The sequence below is a fragment of the Carassius gibelio genome, chromosome A8 (assembly GCF_023724105.1).
Source record: "Carassius gibelio isolate Cgi1373 ecotype wild population from Czech Republic chromosome A8, carGib1.2-hapl.c, whole genome shotgun sequence".
Taxonomy (NCBI): Eukaryota; Metazoa; Chordata; class Actinopteri; order Cypriniformes; family Cyprinidae; genus Carassius; species Carassius gibelio.
In genome coordinates, this window is record NC_068378.1 from 13026354 (window position 1) to 13043525 (window position 17172).

General features: G+C 37.3%; 1 long non-coding RNA gene across 1 annotated transcript; it reads right to left on the reverse strand.

Moving 5' to 3' along the window:
* Window positions 1-14022: 14022 nt before the first annotated feature.
* LOC128018043 (uncharacterized) lies at window positions 14023-15741 on the reverse strand. The gene is made up of 3 exons (XR_008184702.1): window positions 15531-15741; window positions 15338-15402; window positions 14023-14631 (listed from the first exon to the last, which is right to left on the reverse strand). It is a non-coding gene; the product is annotated as an uncharacterized LOC128018043 (long non-coding RNA).
* Between the last annotated feature and the right edge of the window lie 1431 nt (window positions 15742-17172).

Below are 17172 nucleotides of genomic sequence, written 5' to 3' on the forward strand. Positions count from 1 at the left end.
CTGCTCCGTCCATGCAATAAATACAGCTGTCGACACCTCCGGTAACTCCGTCGGTAATATGCAGAGAGCCATTGACAAACTACAGAAAAGTAAAACTACTTCAAGTTAGCATTACTGGCCACGAGTCCTATAGATCACACGTCAGCTGCGTCACAGACGAACGGAGTGCTAGCGCAATCCTGTGACAGTCTGAGGCGGTAAACAGTGGAGCGCGTGAAGGACAGATAAGAGGCACGATTCACAAACACTCTTGAAGGTCTCCATTAATTTGTGCGTGTAGTAATTTAATGTGTATACATTTTGAAAGCATTGAATCGCTATACAAATCGCGATTCATTCGATTCTTAGCATTTTGAATCGATTATTGCCCAAGATCGGCGATTCACGATTCAAAAATCATGTTTCAAGATTGATGCATATGATTCGACAGGGCTTGTAATCGATGCATCGAGAAAACGAGTGAATCGTTACACCCCTAATACTAGTATATAAAAATATAAAAATAAACTGAATGCTGCTAAAATTTTGGCTTCTTTCTAATTTGTTTAAAACATGTTCATCACATGATTTGATGGGATATTGAAGGTTTGATTAAATATTTCTGAATAAAATGTGATGTGCTTGACATTCCCTGTGATATAACATGATCAATTGTATTAAAAGCAAGAGAATATATTGTTAAAAACAATGGAACAATGATAATAATAAAGGTTTTAGAATAGGAAACCCACGTGTCACATTACAAGGCGTGATGCTGTTCTCGTCTCATTTCACACAAACTACACAGTCCCATCAATGTTTCACTGTTTGGATGACTCTTTTAAGTTGCCTCAAATTTAAATGTATTTTACAGTCATAGGAAAGATGTTTTAAACATAGTCAATATATAATAAATGTTTAATGACCCCTTTAACTTTGAATGCTGGTGTTTTTGCAAATAAACCTTTCTGCCTCAGGCTACAAGGACACTAATCACTGTGTGTGCAGAGTGTAAAGTTGTTTCCCTTGCTACCTGTTTGAAATTTCAAAGCGTTTCTATGAAATGTTGATGTCAAAATAAATAAATAAATATGATAATAATATAGTAATTATCTCAACTCTATCAAGGAGATTAAATACTTGTATGACACTTAGAAATATAAAGTGTGTATAAAAAACAGAAAAATATATTCAGTTGTCTTATTCTTTAGGTGATAACCACCATTTCATTCAGACTGGGCCTGGACAATCCAGTTTTCAAAGCATAGGTTTTACGGTTGTTGTTCTTCAGGGTGAGCTTCTTCTCTCATCTGTGTTACCATTTGTCATCCTGATAAAACTGTCATCTCCCACTCTGATATCTGACCTCTAGATTGACAGAGAACATAAAGTTGCCTTGTGGTAATATTTCGGTTTCTCTTTTTCTTCATAAAATCAAGGTTTCAGGCATTTCTTCCTGAATGATAGGGCCATATACAGTAAGGCAGGAAAAGTTTTTTTTATATATTTATATTTTAAAATACAGTTTCCATTGTGAGCAGGAAGCATTTTTTGTGCCATCCCATGATTCTTACAAAAATAAAATAAAAAATAATAATATTAGCGGCACTAAATAGAATATTTATTTATTTATTTATTTATCATTATTTGATAATAAAATATGAAAATTAAACAAAAAAATATTTTTTGTAGATGACTTCTGTTGCCAAGATTATAAGAATTAAGTTTGTGATCTCAAGAAAACACTAATGATATGTCAAAAATAATGAATTGTTGAAATTATCATTAATTTGTGATACTGTTTGATGCCAACAGTGTTGCAATGATTACATGTATCAGCTAACAAATGCTTTATGATAAAATCTGCATATTTCAGTTTGTCCTGTAGCAGTCCTACATGGATTTTTGTATCGATATATTGTCTCAAAATCAAGTCATCTGTGACTCTCTGTATGACAGTGCAGGTGCTTGCTGGCACAGGCCGTATATGGGAACATCTCCGATTATGAGTACTCTATACACCATATGAGTGGCACTGATGGATAGGTGTCAGTGTTCCCACTTTTTGTTGGTTTCTGTGACCTCTGTGTCACCTTCTCAACATCAGCTCTCCAAACAATGGCTGATCTACCAGTTCTCAGGGAAGGCAGGCCCTGTACGAGATCTGTTGTGACACCATCCTCAGATGTGTTTTTCAGACACTCTTCTGTGTACCCTGTCCCAGAATGTTCTAAAAAACCTGCAAATTTTCATACACATTAAGTAAACTCAAACTGAGCAGTGCCACAAGCAATAGAATCATCAGCAAAGATCTGTGGCTCTTTAGAGCATCTACACTCCCATATTCCGCCGCAGAATTCTTCAAGATTCTTCATTCTCTGCACCTGACATGGAACTTTAAGTGAGGTAATGACAAGCTGGAAAGCCGCCGCTACAGAGAGCAGCTGTCTACAAGCCATGGTTTGTGTGGGATGCCTGCTAAGAGCAAGCGCTGAGGTGTTGTCATCGAGGATCTCGGATGAGTGTCAAAACACCGGCTTCCAGATTCCTTTCAGTTTGCACCATATTATTTTTAGATACCAATTTTATCCAAGTCTTTGCCTCACTGTGAAGGCTTTGGCAAATTTGTCCACAGTGTGACAGATGTTCCCAACGTCTCCTCCCCAAGACGCACTTGTGCTTCAGGTTCTACATCGATGCTTTCTTGAGTTTCTCATCAGCCACCCATTGAGATTCCAGCATGTGGGATTGGGCTTTTGATATTGATATTACCCAGACTAATTAGCTCCTTTATTAGGCTCCTCCAAATTTCCCATGCTGTAATTTTGCCTTGCTAGTAAATACTGTACAAGTTAGCATCCATTTACGTTCATGCAACAGTACACAAATTGTGTTCCGCTTCATCACTGATGGTAGTCCAACAACAGTTTGGTCTTATTTTAGTCTGCCTACACTACTAGGATGTGTTTGTCCTCTCATTTGAAGAATCTGTTCTAATTTGTCCAGTCCTTCATCCCAAGTCGAGCATCTTCCTCCACCTACCAGGCATTGTGATATTCTTGAGTGCTTGTCTTTGTGTCCACTTGTCTTCCATTTTGGCCTTATTAGGAATCATCCATCAACTGTTCTCCGAGTTCGTGCCTTGAGACCCTTGTCTGTCTTCAAACTCCCATCTTTTTTGGCTTCATCCCTGGTTCTAAGTGGAGAATGTTGAAGATCTAAAATGTCATAAGATACAGAAACAAATTGAAGCTTATGCTGTGGTATACGAGCTAAATTGTTTACGTTTTATTCCCAGTTCTCTTGTAAGTCTGGGAGGTATTGTGGTATAATTTATTATTCAAAATAGAGATTTGTGTCAGTGTGGCTTTGATGGGTTTGAATGATGATTAATTGCAGTCGAAATTCCAGTGGCCTACGTAATGCAAGCCTTGCGCTGCCGTTGATTATGTAGCCTTGTTTGTATTTTAAGAATTAGATGTGTGATTGATATGCCATATGCTACCCAAAGCCAATGTACCCTAAACCGTTAAAAGCAGAGAATTGGGATTGAGTATGGTTACACTGTTTGACAGCTCTGAAGATAGGAAAATGCTTGCTCCTGAAAATTATATTGATTCGAGCAAATAGTTTTATTTCACTTTTTGAGAGGCAGCTCAGATAGAAAGTATTGTAGATGTTGTTGTTGGTGGGTTTTTATTTTTATTTTTTTGTAGGGGTTTTTGGGTGCTTGATACTAGCACAATGAGTTGATCTATTTAAATCCTGTATTTTAAACATCTAAAAGACATTAGATAATCTTAAGATGGTTGATTTTCTAAAGACCAACTCTTATCTCTATTTTGACCTTATCAGGTGAATTTGTGTGTCGTAAACAGGCTTTTCACTGAATATATCTCATTTCCATTTTCTGTATCACTAGGTATCATTCACTGTTGTTTTGGCTTGCTCCAGTGACTGGGGTAGTTGAGGCAAGTTTCGACGAAAGAGCTTCTGGACTGTCTTCTTTCAGTTTTATGGCTGTTTTTGAAATGTCTGGATGCGCGTAGAGCCATGTCCCTGGCTTTCTCTTTCCCCTGCATTCGAGTCAACCTTTGCGAACGAAGGCGAGTCTTCATTAAATGTGGCAATCGGTTCCACAAGATTGATACCAACTTTTTAAAAATTCACCACTGGGCCGAATTGAACACGAGCAAATGCTGATGCAGATGAACATAGAGAAGTTGGCCCCATCGTGAGAAATAAATCTGAGTTGCAGGCTTCAGTTCATAAATACCACAGGCTGTCAGGGAGCTTGTTTTATGGCCCCTGATAGAAATTACTGCATTTATTTATCTCATCACACCTGATAGATATGCAGAATTGCCACTCACGGCAGACCTGTCTTCAGTTTACTCACGAGTTGAATACTAGAGCTGACCCACAGTTCTCATTCATTAATTCAGATGAATATACAGTAGATCTCTGGTGGACAGAGTGTAAAAAAAAAAAAAAGAGAGAGAAGCGATGACTGTGTTTTGCTAATTCAGTTTTTGGTTTGGGGACTTCTACACCAAAGTAACCAACCAGATTTGCATTTGCATCCGTGCCCGGATTGAGTGCTTCAACCATTTCATCTATTTATTCCAAACGTACCCCTCCTCAATTTTCACCATCAAGACATCTCCTGCTTTGCATTGAGATCATATTTCAGAAGCTTTTCCAACATCCACTTCTGCACTTACCGTCCTGACTTACTCTCAAACTCAGATTCTTCCACAAGGCTAAATGACATTTCACTCTCCTTGGAGGTCACTCCTAATCTTCTTCCAAACAAGACTCTGTCTGACTTTAATGCATCAGATGCATCCTGTAACCTGTTGGAGATGCTCATTTGGTCTTCAAAGCATGTTTGAAGCAGAATTATGCAGCGCTCCTGATGCAGAGAGACTCAGGCAGCAAGGCACTGAATTTATTGATTCCTTTGATTGAGTCAAAGAGTGTAATTCACCAGCACCTGATTGATGAGGAGAGCGAGTTCAAACTGTCCATGGAGTGCAACACATGCTATTTTTGCTCTTTCCCAAAACTTTGGTGTGGTCAAGCAGTTTGACTTGAGACCAGTAGAGGATTCTTATGTTTGTGCAAAAAAACTAATAATAGTAGTTATTATTAATATTATAATTTGCTCTTTGACAAATTGCTTTTGTTCCTCTTGTCAGTCATCTAAATGCATAAATTTAATGAAAATGTATTATTAATAATAATGTTAATAACAATAATAGATAATGATAGTACAAATATAAAATATATAATAGTGAAATGCATTTATAAAAGTATAAATGTAGTGCTATGCCTGTGCTATGTGTGTGTGTTATGCCATACTGGCTTAGGAACCTCTTCTTATTACCACCGAATCTATGACATACTGTCACAGCCTCCTATGAACCACAGCAGGGAAAGAAAACAAAAAAATTAAAAGAGTTTAATGATCAGATTAAGTCTGTGACTTACAGTGGTTAAAGATGGAGATGTGCAATCCCTAACATCATTGATTCCTGTTACATTTATATTATATTTATATTACAACACTCTAAAGTGTTTAAAGAACTCTTTAAAGAGCTGATTCATTTGTGGAGCACAGTGTTGTACAGTCCCAGTAAAGTATGCCAAGTCTCATCAGTTTGCTTCGTGGTTCACAATGTGGCACTTTGAAGACAATTTGAATTGCACTGTGTGAATTGTGTTCATGACAGATTTTGTGGGGCGTGTTTGTCTTGTTTCTTGATTTGTATAATTCCTTCATAATTCTGCACAGGCAAATAGACAGTGCTGAAATTCTAGAAAGCAGAAAGTTTTCTATGAAACTGATGTGTGAAATCTCCTTCCAGAATCTTTTTATTGAATACATTAATTAATTTGAACATTTCAATTAAATATTTCCAATGTCTTTGTGCATTGTTAACCCTTTCCTTGACAATTTGCAGAGTCTCCGGCCTCCAGTTCTACTAAAAAGAACACCGTCAGGCCAGGCTATGAACACCAAATCTACAACTTCTACACCAAATCAGTTCAGTCCTCTTGTACCTATTATCTCAAAGGTTCAACATTCATTTTATCTAGTGTAGCAAACGTATACAGCATTTCTACACAATCTTCTGTGACAACCTTGACTTTAGAGGCATCCCAATGTCTTTCAGGTCCAAGATAACTTGAGATTGGGATGTGAAGGTATGCTTGTGTGCTATTTTTCTGGCTGGAGAGAGACACCATGTGGTTAGGATGAGCTAATCTGTAGCATAAAGGAAGAAATCATACTTTACTGAGGTGAATCCAGGTCCAGAATTGACATTTGGTCACACCTGCTAACAGCGAGTGAATTTAGAAAAATTGACCAGTTATAAATATATCTTAAGTGCTTTTTATTTTTTTAGATACATTCGTATACATATGCATGTCCATCATTCCTTCAATTTACTAAACCGTGGACACGATTACTATTGCGTTCGCTCGATTTACTATTGTGTTCACTCGATTTGCTAAATCATGCACAAAAAAAATAATAAAATAAAAAAAAATCATGTTTGTTTGTTTTGTATAATACCTCTTTGGTATTATCAGCCTTAAAGAGCCTTCAGTAAGTCACGTATAGATTTTATGCATACTGTAATTGTGTGATTACACGCATGTTGTTCATATCAAGGCTTCAGTGGTTAAAATAAGTGACTGACTCGTTAAACTCTGCCACTTGCCTTTGACGTGGTTAAAGTGACTGCAGATTGACTTGTTCTCAAGTGAAGCCAAAGAGAGAGGAAAAGTTCTGTCAGGATGAGGGATGATGCATGCTGCTTTCCTGTCGCCATGGTAATCCCATTTGACTGACAGGCAGACACCTGCTGTGCCACCAATCATCACTCTGTCACCACAATTAAAGTGTTCTATTGATCCTCCTTTAGCAACTTCTTTGTAACCATCAGGAACTGTGTTCACAGGCAAACTTAACAGCGGAACTGTATGTGGTCTATTTATACAGTGGATATTTTGATATTTTATTGATGGAGATAGTAGAGAGGGAATGTGTACAAAAATTGCAATGCCACAATGTATAATGCTGTCTTGAATAAGATGTAATTATACTATAAGTTAATTATGAATCTATTTTTACTTGAAATACATGTAGGTTTATTATTATTATTATCATTATTATTATTATTAAAGACTTATTGAATTTCTTCCTGAATTGAGTTATAACCTGAAAAGCAAGTGTGGGGTTTCGAATAGACAGATGGATTTACCTTAAACATTGGGGACTCCGCGCACCACACATGTGCATATATGTATGTGCGAGGATGATGACAGTTGGCAAGGTTCGAGCTGGGCTAAAACCATGTGTGCTCTGTCAGGCTCGTAGCACCAGCTCCTTCAGGATTGATGAATTGCCTGCTTTCTTGATTAAACCTTCCGTCATTTCCCAACAAAACACACACACAAAAGACTAGCGCATGAAAGACTAGCCCAGCGCAGGAGACTCGACATGTCTGGAAATCTGTCATCGTCAGTCACATTATGTACGGATTTGAGGTGCCGGGTGCTTTGACACTTATTAGCAGAGTATTAAAAACTAATTCTCATATATTTGGCAACCTTCATTCACTTGACAGTCCACGCTCATTTTAACAAGTTGAGTATTTCTAGACTTCTCAACCTCTTGCTTTGTTTATCCACTGCCTCTTTGAAGCAGAGCAGATTTTTGGTGTCATGTATTTTTCATTTAGCTTGATGGCTTGAAGGAAATACTTCCTAATTAGCGAAGGAATCAGTGTGAAAAAGAGTCCGCTTGCAACATCTGTGAGGTGATGGATTTGAATGCATTGTTTTTTGGGGATTATTAATACTAATGCTTAGTCACAGAAAGGGGAATATTATGTGTGGTTGAAAAAAAAAAAAAAAAAAATTGACATTTTCGTCTATAAAAACAGGGAACAGATACTCATATCCCCTATGTAACTTACATTAACATATCTATTGCAATAATCGAGAAAAGGACAACAATGCTTTTATTGAAGATAATATAACAGCGATCAATTATTCTTTGGTAGATTAAAAGAAGATCAATTAAGAGGTGAATGGAGAGAGAGAGAGAGAGAGAGAGAGAGAGAGAGAGAAATTCAGAGACGTTTCTGTATAGCCTTAAGTTTGTCAAATATCAGAGCGCATGACAATGATTTTTGATTTTCCGGAACTGATATTAGTCCTCTTATTAAAGTATGTGCATCTGCTTTTAATTTGCTCCAAATAATTGGAAAATGCAAGAGAGCTTTCCAATTAAGACGCCACTTTACACACTTTAATAATACCCCCATAATATTAGAGCTTATGAAATGACAGGTGAGCTGGTGTATGAATAAAACATAAAGGCTCATAATAAGAGACAGGGAAAAAATGGCAGACAGTTGTTGGGGGGGGGGGGGGGGGGGGGTTAAAATGCTTGACTTAATTTGCATATATTAATCTCTTCTTTTCAGCCTTATCGAATATTTGTGCGTATTTGAAGTTAAAATAGTGATGACAGGCCGGGGTACGCTTCATTTTTCCACGGATTTATTGCTCCCATAATTTAGGATCTTTAATAAGCCAATATGACTGATCCTCCGAGTTCTGTGGAATTTTCCTTAATTGTTCCAGATGGTGCTCACTGATTATGCAAAATGACTTCTCTTTTCCCCTGACTTTTTTTTTTTTTTTTTACCATCCCGACCACACTGTTTTTTGATTGACTAACAGAGAGAAAAAAAGGTTATTTTTGGCCGAGCACTTTCATTAGGAAGCCTCTCATCAGGTTTCAAACAAAAGTTCCATCTTATCTCCAGCTGCAGACTGCGCAGTGACTAGCGCTCCAGCTAGCGCCTGGCAGTCGAGGAGCTCGGATCCCATAGGCTTTTAATCGTAACTCTAATCTTGTGTAGCCCGGCAGCTCTCTCCACCTGTGTGGCCATATTTTACAATACCAAAACACTTTATGCTGAAGGATTAGAGAACACACACTTAGGATAGCGACACAAAATCTCATCTGCTAAGTGCCCTGCTCCATGGCTGGATGACTAGCCTTGAGGAGCCAGTTGATTAAAACCCCCCAAAGCTATGCCACTATTTCTCTGCTCTTCCTCTCTCATAGCTGAGAGCCCATTGAAAGTTCACCTTGATTCTGTTTAGCATCAGCTAAATTGCCCTAAATGAATTGTGTATGGATATTTGATGGGTGGCGGTGAGGGGACTAGGAGGGGAATAGACATAGACCAGATTTACAGCTATGTTTTACTTTTGATGGGTACACGATTCAAGCCATGCAGTTTCGGGGCAATAAAATCGTTCTGAAAGGGAGCCAAGGACTTCAGGTTGGCGACAGGGCATGAAAGACTGCATACAGCTTCTTTTCCAAAAAGCCATTAATGATTTATTCCCGTGGCCTGCGTAGAGGGAGCCTGTGGAAAATGCAGAGGGGGTTTACAACTTGCTTGGCTTGTGTGCATGATAGCAAACGCCACTAAACCTATAAATGGTGTGTCATCTAAAGTTTTGTTTCTGGATTAATCTGGATTTAAGACTTAAGTCTTCCTTTAGGGGATTTAAGTCTTCCTTAAGGGAGTCATTTGGCATTACTAGAGTATTGGGACCTATAGTAATATACACATTGTGCAACAATGAATAAAAATGTGCTCTTCTATTATTTTCTAAATGTGTCTGTACTGTAAGTTTCTTGGAGACTTAAGTCAAGCGTAAGACTAATGAGAGGCACGTGCCTGTGGGCCTAATCACAATCTGGGGTATCATTCCTCAGCCGTCCATCTCCCAGCCCAGAATAAGTTCTGTTCCTTCATTAGTCTCCAGCCTATCAAACATGGCCTCCCTCAATAGATGGGCCTGTCTAGCCTTCCCATTGCCCTCATGTTCAGCAGTCTTTGTTATCGCACATCTAATTAGAACTTGATAAAAATATTTCCCTCGAAATCCCGCCATTAAATATAGGTTAAGAAGATTTATGATCAAATATGCTCTTAAAGATCTTTTAATGGGTCTGTGGACTCGTTAAGTTGGTTATTAACGAGCCCCTAATACATAGTGCGATTTAAACTCACAATGAGATTCCGGGAATGGAGCCATTTCTGATAAGGGGGAAGTGGGCCCCCCAAAGGCTGCTTTGAAGTGTGCTGCCTGCTTTGTCTCAAAATTTATTAAGAGACTCATCTATAGCTGTATGAATAGTTTATTCTCTGAAACAATGGTCAAATTCCCACACCAGTCCTCTCAAAATAAATGCTAGTCAGCATGCTATTGTATGTGTTCATCACATGAATATCCTTTATTATCTGTAATGGGTCGTAGTTAATTTTTGTTCGTTTTTTTTTTTTTTTTTTTTTTTCCTCTGTTTTTCAAGATTATACGACAGCTTACAATAAAGAAAATCTTCATAAAAAGGTAATAATATACATGTACTACGTTTTTAGAAATGTTCTATTTGTATTCATCTCTGGTTTTTATACCATTTTCAAGGAAAGTTGCACTTTAATTTGAAAGTAATATTGTGTAACCAAGTAAAATAAATAAAGTTTTCTTTAGACCTGAAGTAAATACTTTATGTGCTAAGGAAAAAGACCATAACTTCGATTTTTTTTTAAAATTAGGTTATTGATATTTATGGGACACACAAGACATCCTTTATTAGGTGTATAAGTATCTTGAGTCAATTTTGTTGTTTTTCAGAGGAAATAATGTGTAGTCTTAACCGTACCTTTGAAAAGCCCTGGAGAAACCAAAGCTGAACACTGTATAACACCAGTTACCACTCTTTCACTTTGTTTGGTAAGCTCAAACTGTGTTTGGGCTTTCTGCCTTGGCATTGCATCAATATGAAGTTACCGTGCAGGCCGGTTTGGTGTTATACAGTGTTTGCCTTTGTTTCTGACGCATTTTAATTATGGTGCAGACAAACGAATTATATAGTCTGCGATCTACCAAAAAGCTCCATATAACAGAGCACTGTAAAGACTAGATACCTTGGCAGCAATATGTAATCATGAAAAACCTTTAATTTTAATTTTTTTTTATTTTAACCCTTAATTATTTTTTTTTTTTTTTTAAATGCAGATTATTAATCAGGCTGTCACTTCTAGTTGGATGCATGTGGACTCGAATACCATGATCAATCATAAAATCAGTAGCCTACTAACAGTTCGCAATGAAAACCATATATTACCTTTTCTTTTAACCTGATAAACTCAATCCATGGTGATGAACGTCATTGGACATGTTTAATCCACAAGCATTCTGAGCATTATTCCCATTTGTTGGCATTGACATCAATCCACAAGTCGGTCTTTTAAGTTAGTCTATTTCATACAAATCAATATAAAAGCAATTATGCTATATCTATTATCTTTTACGTTACTAAGCATAGCAAATAAATTGGTATCCACAGTATCCACTCATGTTTAAATTTTAGTCTGCTTATTATGATAAAAATAATAATAATAATAATAATACAGTCACATTACTACATACAATAGCCTATATGAGACAGCCTATGATCACTAGATTTTATAATGTGGAAGTTATCGCCTTTTGCCTTGGTGTGACTTCTCACGACAATGCAAAGGCAGAGTTCTTTAACTTCAAAATAGGGGTAAAAATCAAGTTTGAGCTCACAATTTTTTTAATGTAGATAATTTCCATTATTGTTAAATTTCCAGTGTCCTACCTATAATTAATTTGGCTGGACAAGTAAAAAAACTTTAAAGTCATTTTTTTCTCAGTTTCACACTCTAGCGAGTTAAGGTCTTTTGCCTTTGTAGGGCAGCACAGTCAATGAGGCTCCTGCTTCCTATCCGTGATTTACACAGTTGCTTCATTCGGGGGTCAGTGTCACACTTGCACTGTTTGTTAGGCCAAACTGCAGCTGTCAAACCTTCTGCACATACTCTCATCTCTGAATGACAAATCTGAGCTACAGTGTCTACTGAGCCTTATGTCACAATGAACGCAATGCTACAATGATTAACATAATTAGAGGAATGGCGGTGCGGGATTGGTCGATTGGTTTAAGGAGATGATGAATGATCCTATGACTGCATCAGTGGCTGCCAACGAGGCCTCTCATGCTGTCATCCCTCCTGCCTGAGTCCTGGCACACATCATTACTCACCAGGTCGAGGTGCCACTTTACATCGCCCTACAGCCGCCAACATGGAAAACTTAATAACACTCCCCAGCTCTGAGGGGATCTATTGGGGCTCTGTGCCAGTGATTGTTTACTGCGGGGTGCCATAGAAACTTAAGTGAAGGTATGGGATGCTAACTCAGCTCAAAATAGCTCTCGCACGGACTGCACAAATACAGTCACTGACCCTGATTGCATGACCCTTACACCACCTTCTTGCCTTAATTTGCTTCTCTTTCTAGTATAATTCAAGATCCCTTTCGAATACCTCCTGCTCAAGCATGGTGAGTTAGCATATCCACAGAACCGCTAATTAAGAGGGGATTTGGTGTAATTGGGCCTTCTGCTGCGGCCCATCCGGCACACGCAATTTAGCGATGGGTCCATTGCCAGCTCTGCCGCTCATGCGTGCTCTGGAGAGGCCGAGCTCATTTACTTAGAGTCTCAAAACAACTTCAGATCACTATGCTAGCATCATAGTACCGCTAGACCTATCACATGCCAGAGCTGGTTCAAATCTCTCTAGTATCCTTGACTAATCCATAGACCGCTTACCTTAGGAGGTTTTAACACATGGTTTAATAACTTGGTCCAAATCGGAGTTTGATTACACCCCTTGCTTTTATATATAAATTGTTTCTGTTTGTTTGTTTGTTTTTGTTTTCATTACTCAGTTATTGTGTTTACTTTTAATATTTGCTATCTGAAGAAAATGTATTTCGGAGATAAGCAACTGTAATAAATGCATTATTCTATAATAATCAGTGTCCCTGCTAGGGCTGTCACAATATCAGATTTTTCAAAGTATAGATCTTAAATAGCTAGGTTAAAATAGATTGTGTTCATGCCAACTGTGCACTATACTGGCGTTCACATGAAACTTACTCCAGACCACCTTTTCAAATAGACTGGGGTCAACGACTTGATTCAGACTCTTTTACCTCAAAACTTTTAATTTAAAAGCATCAAAGTGTTTAGTATTTCTCTCTATGACTATGCACATTTGTGTCATTACATGGAGAAGAAAAAATATGGAGATTATTTTTATCTAGAGGTCACGTATCTTGACCTCTCTTACTGAATAAAACGGGTGATAGGTGCTGGAATTACATTACATTACAGCATTGCTGAAGTGTGGGCTTGATGCCAGGCATCCAGTGGAGCATTTTCACTCTGAAAGACAAATAGAGCAGTGCCCAGTGGGTGATGCCTACTGGCACCCAACCCACTACCAGATTTCAAGGGCCACTTGTCAACCAGATGGAAAAATAACAATTCTCTGCTAAATAAACTTAATACATCTCCCTTGCCCCCTTACACTCTAAAAACTGCTGGGTTGAAAACAACCCAATTTGGGTTATTTTGACAACCCAGCGCTGGGTCAAAAAGGGACGAACCCAGCGCTGGGTTGTTTTAACCCAACCAGTTGGGTTATCATATTTAACCCAGCCTGCTGGGTTGCCTTTTTTATAGTTCAAAATGACTATATTGCAGGGTTTAAAAAAACAGAGCGGGTGTTTTTTTATCACTGTATTTCAGAAGGAAAACTACTGTATTTAGAAAATGTTCGATATCATTTCGAATGTGCTTGATAAGGCAGCGTTTGTGAGCTCAGTACCGCTCTGCAGCCGTTACAGGAGAAACCTACCTCTCCCGCTCTTAGCGCCTCCTGCTGGCAGAAAATAAACTCGCAGAGTGCAGCCATGTGGGGAAACAATGCATTTCTACGTTAAAATTAACCCAAATTGAGTTAGGCATTAAACCTACAAATGTTGTTCATTTTAAATATCACTTTTACACACAAATAATAATTACCAAAAGGAAAATATTTATTAAAAACGAGAGAAAAGTCAAAAAGTAACATGTTAGAAGAAATGCAGAAAAGGATGGCATTAACAGCTACAGAGTTCATAAATAAAGCATTGAACATTTGATGAATATAACTTAAGATCAAATTGGCCTTTGTTCAATTGTATATATTGTATAAAAATATACGAAAACACATACAATAAATTTACAATTAGTTAGGTTTTTTTCCAACTATTCTGGCATGACAGTACACAAATAAATCACAACATTAACTTTGATATTATAACACTTAACAGACGCATGTGTGTGTATGTGTGTGTGAAAGAATGTGAGCAGGTGTATGAATGACAGAGTGTAAACTCTTCTACTAAACAACACAGAAAAAGCATTTAACTTTTTTTTTTTTAACAAATTATACACTTACAGTTTGTTTCAAAGTCCATGAATACAGATCATGCATCACAGTCAATTTTCACGATCTCTTTAGCATAACTGAAGTAATCATGAAGAAACCCCATCTGCACAGCATCTGACATCTTCTACATCATCCAGGGCAGCGTCCTCCTTTAAAACCAGTGCTGTTTAGGGGAAAGAAGATTCTCCTCTCTGACCAGGATTCATCCAGTCACCGCCTGTTCTTCATCAGTGGCCTAAGAGAAACACATTTGAAAAAATTTAACATTTAATTAAACTATCCATTTTCAGGTAGAGGTGTATTCACATCCGTAAGGATAGGTAAATAATCGGTTTTAAAGTTTCAACACTTTGTGCGGTTGTTTAATGTCTCAGTCCACCACAGCGCTCCAGAATGCTATAATGGCAGCACTAGTGTGAGGACATGCGATATTGTTTGAATAAATATTGCTTTCAGAAAGCTTCTTTACTGAAACATTAAAACAGACATAACATTCACATACCTCACAATATTCATGTACATGGAGGGCTGCTCTTCAAACCGTTAGTTCACCAAATAATTAAAATGTTTATAATTTACTCTCCTCATGTTTTTCCAGACTCATACAAAATCTGCTAATTTTTTGGAAAACGTATGAATATATTTAATATTCTCTTTTTGTGTCCTCCATTGCTGGTCTGGGAGACCAGTATTTTATTTTGAACATACATGTTTGCTATCATATAATTTAAGATGTATTCATATATAAATATCAGAATTTACTTCTACAATAACTCTATATTTATGAAGCTTGAAAATACTGATTATCTAAACTATAAATGGATTAACAAATATTATGAGAAAACTAAAAATATATTAATTTATGTTGTAAAGACAGACAAAAGTCTTATAGGTTTGGAATGACTTGAGGGCAAGTAAATGATTTTTTGTGTGAACTTTACCTCTAAGAGCGAAGACCAAGAATAATGACTCTCCAAATCAGACAACTCCAAAGTTGGTTTGAGTTCTGCAATAAAAAACACAGACATCAATGGTCTTAATGAAATGAGCACGTAATCACACTGTTGTTGCATCAAAATGTGAAGTAAACTGGCAGGAGACAACAGAAAAATTTATTTTCTAAAAATAACTTACATAAAATCTCAAAGGAATGATGCTCTCCCATGTCTCTTGCTTTTAACATCTACAAAAACAAAAAACAAACATTATTTTACTCTTAGTAAAACACAACAACTGATAACATGAAATTATGAAGTTTACTTGCCTTAAACGATCTTTCCCTCTCTTCAGAAGAAGTTGAGAAAACCACCTCCTCACACAAGCAGACTTCTGTGTCCTTAACTGCAGTTAGAGTTCTGCAAAGAGGGACATCAATGGTTTCAATAAAATATTAACATATACATACATACATATATAAAATCACATTGTTTTTGCATCAAAATGTGAAGTTAACAGGCAGGACACAACAGAAACATTAATTTTCTAAAAAAAAAAAAGTAATAATAATTTAACTCACATCAGTCTCAAAAGAATGAAGTTATCTTGTCTCTGGATTTCAACATCTAAAAAAACACACACATTATTTTAGTCTTAGTAAAAATAAAGATAACTTGATGTTATTCTGAAGTTTACTCTCCTTAAACCGTCTGTCCCACTCTTCAGAAGAACACCTCCTCCTCATCCTCACACAGGTCTGTGACTCCTCACACAAACAGCTTCTGTGTCTTTAACTCTCAGCGCGAGGACAATGAAGACAGGAGCTGGACAAGTCTGAAATATTACATGTAAAACATACTTTTAACAGTTACCACTTCAACAGCCTCAAAATAATTATGCTAGTCTTTACTACACAATGCCGTTTCCTTTAGGAGACAAACATACATTCAGTTTAACCGCGAAAAAAAAAGACAAATTCACATGAGCGTAACCGTGACCATAACCGTCTGTTAACGCCTCAAAGAGAACAGATAATGTAAAATCTTATGTAAATTTGACAAAATGCATTCACAGACGTTATATTCAAAGTACATCCTCCGTTCAGTAACGTTACATGAGGCAGTTAAGACCTCCGTGTTCGAGGCGAAAACCGCGTCCGTTTTTTTATATATAACGTATATAACGTTAAGCTCCTTTGTTTCCGACTTTCATAAAACCTTCCGCCTTTCATACAACCAGGTAAACAATAAAAGATAACTTTACATTTTGAATATTTAACGTTACTTACCATAGTCTTTCACTCGCTTCTCGCTTCTATCACGCTGAGAAAATGGCGGCTGCTCGCACAGGAGACGTACGATTTTGACGTGACGTGCGTGCTCTCCTTCACGTCCGCGTCCTCAACCCACCCCGCTGGGTTAAAAAAAAAAGTTATTTTCAACCCAAACTTGGGTTAAAACATCCCAAAGTCCTATCAAACGGCCTCAACCCAGCAGTTGGGTTGAAAAAACAACCCAGCGTTTTTTAGAGTGTAGCTATTTGGTCTCTCCCCCTAACTCTTTCACTTTTTATGCATATAAAGGTTTGTCCATAATGACAATACTGTCATCATTTACTCATGTCATTCCAGACCTGTTTTGATAGATATATTGGCCATTCTTTTCTTTCTAATAAAAGTGAATGTGAACATGGATAGGTCAGCCATGATTTACTGACCCTCACATTGTTCCAAACCTGTATGAATTTCTTTCTTCTGTTGAAAACAAAAGAAGATATTTCTAAGTGTGTAGTTAACCAAACAGTTGCTGGTAGCCATTAGATCCCAAATACTGTGTAAATC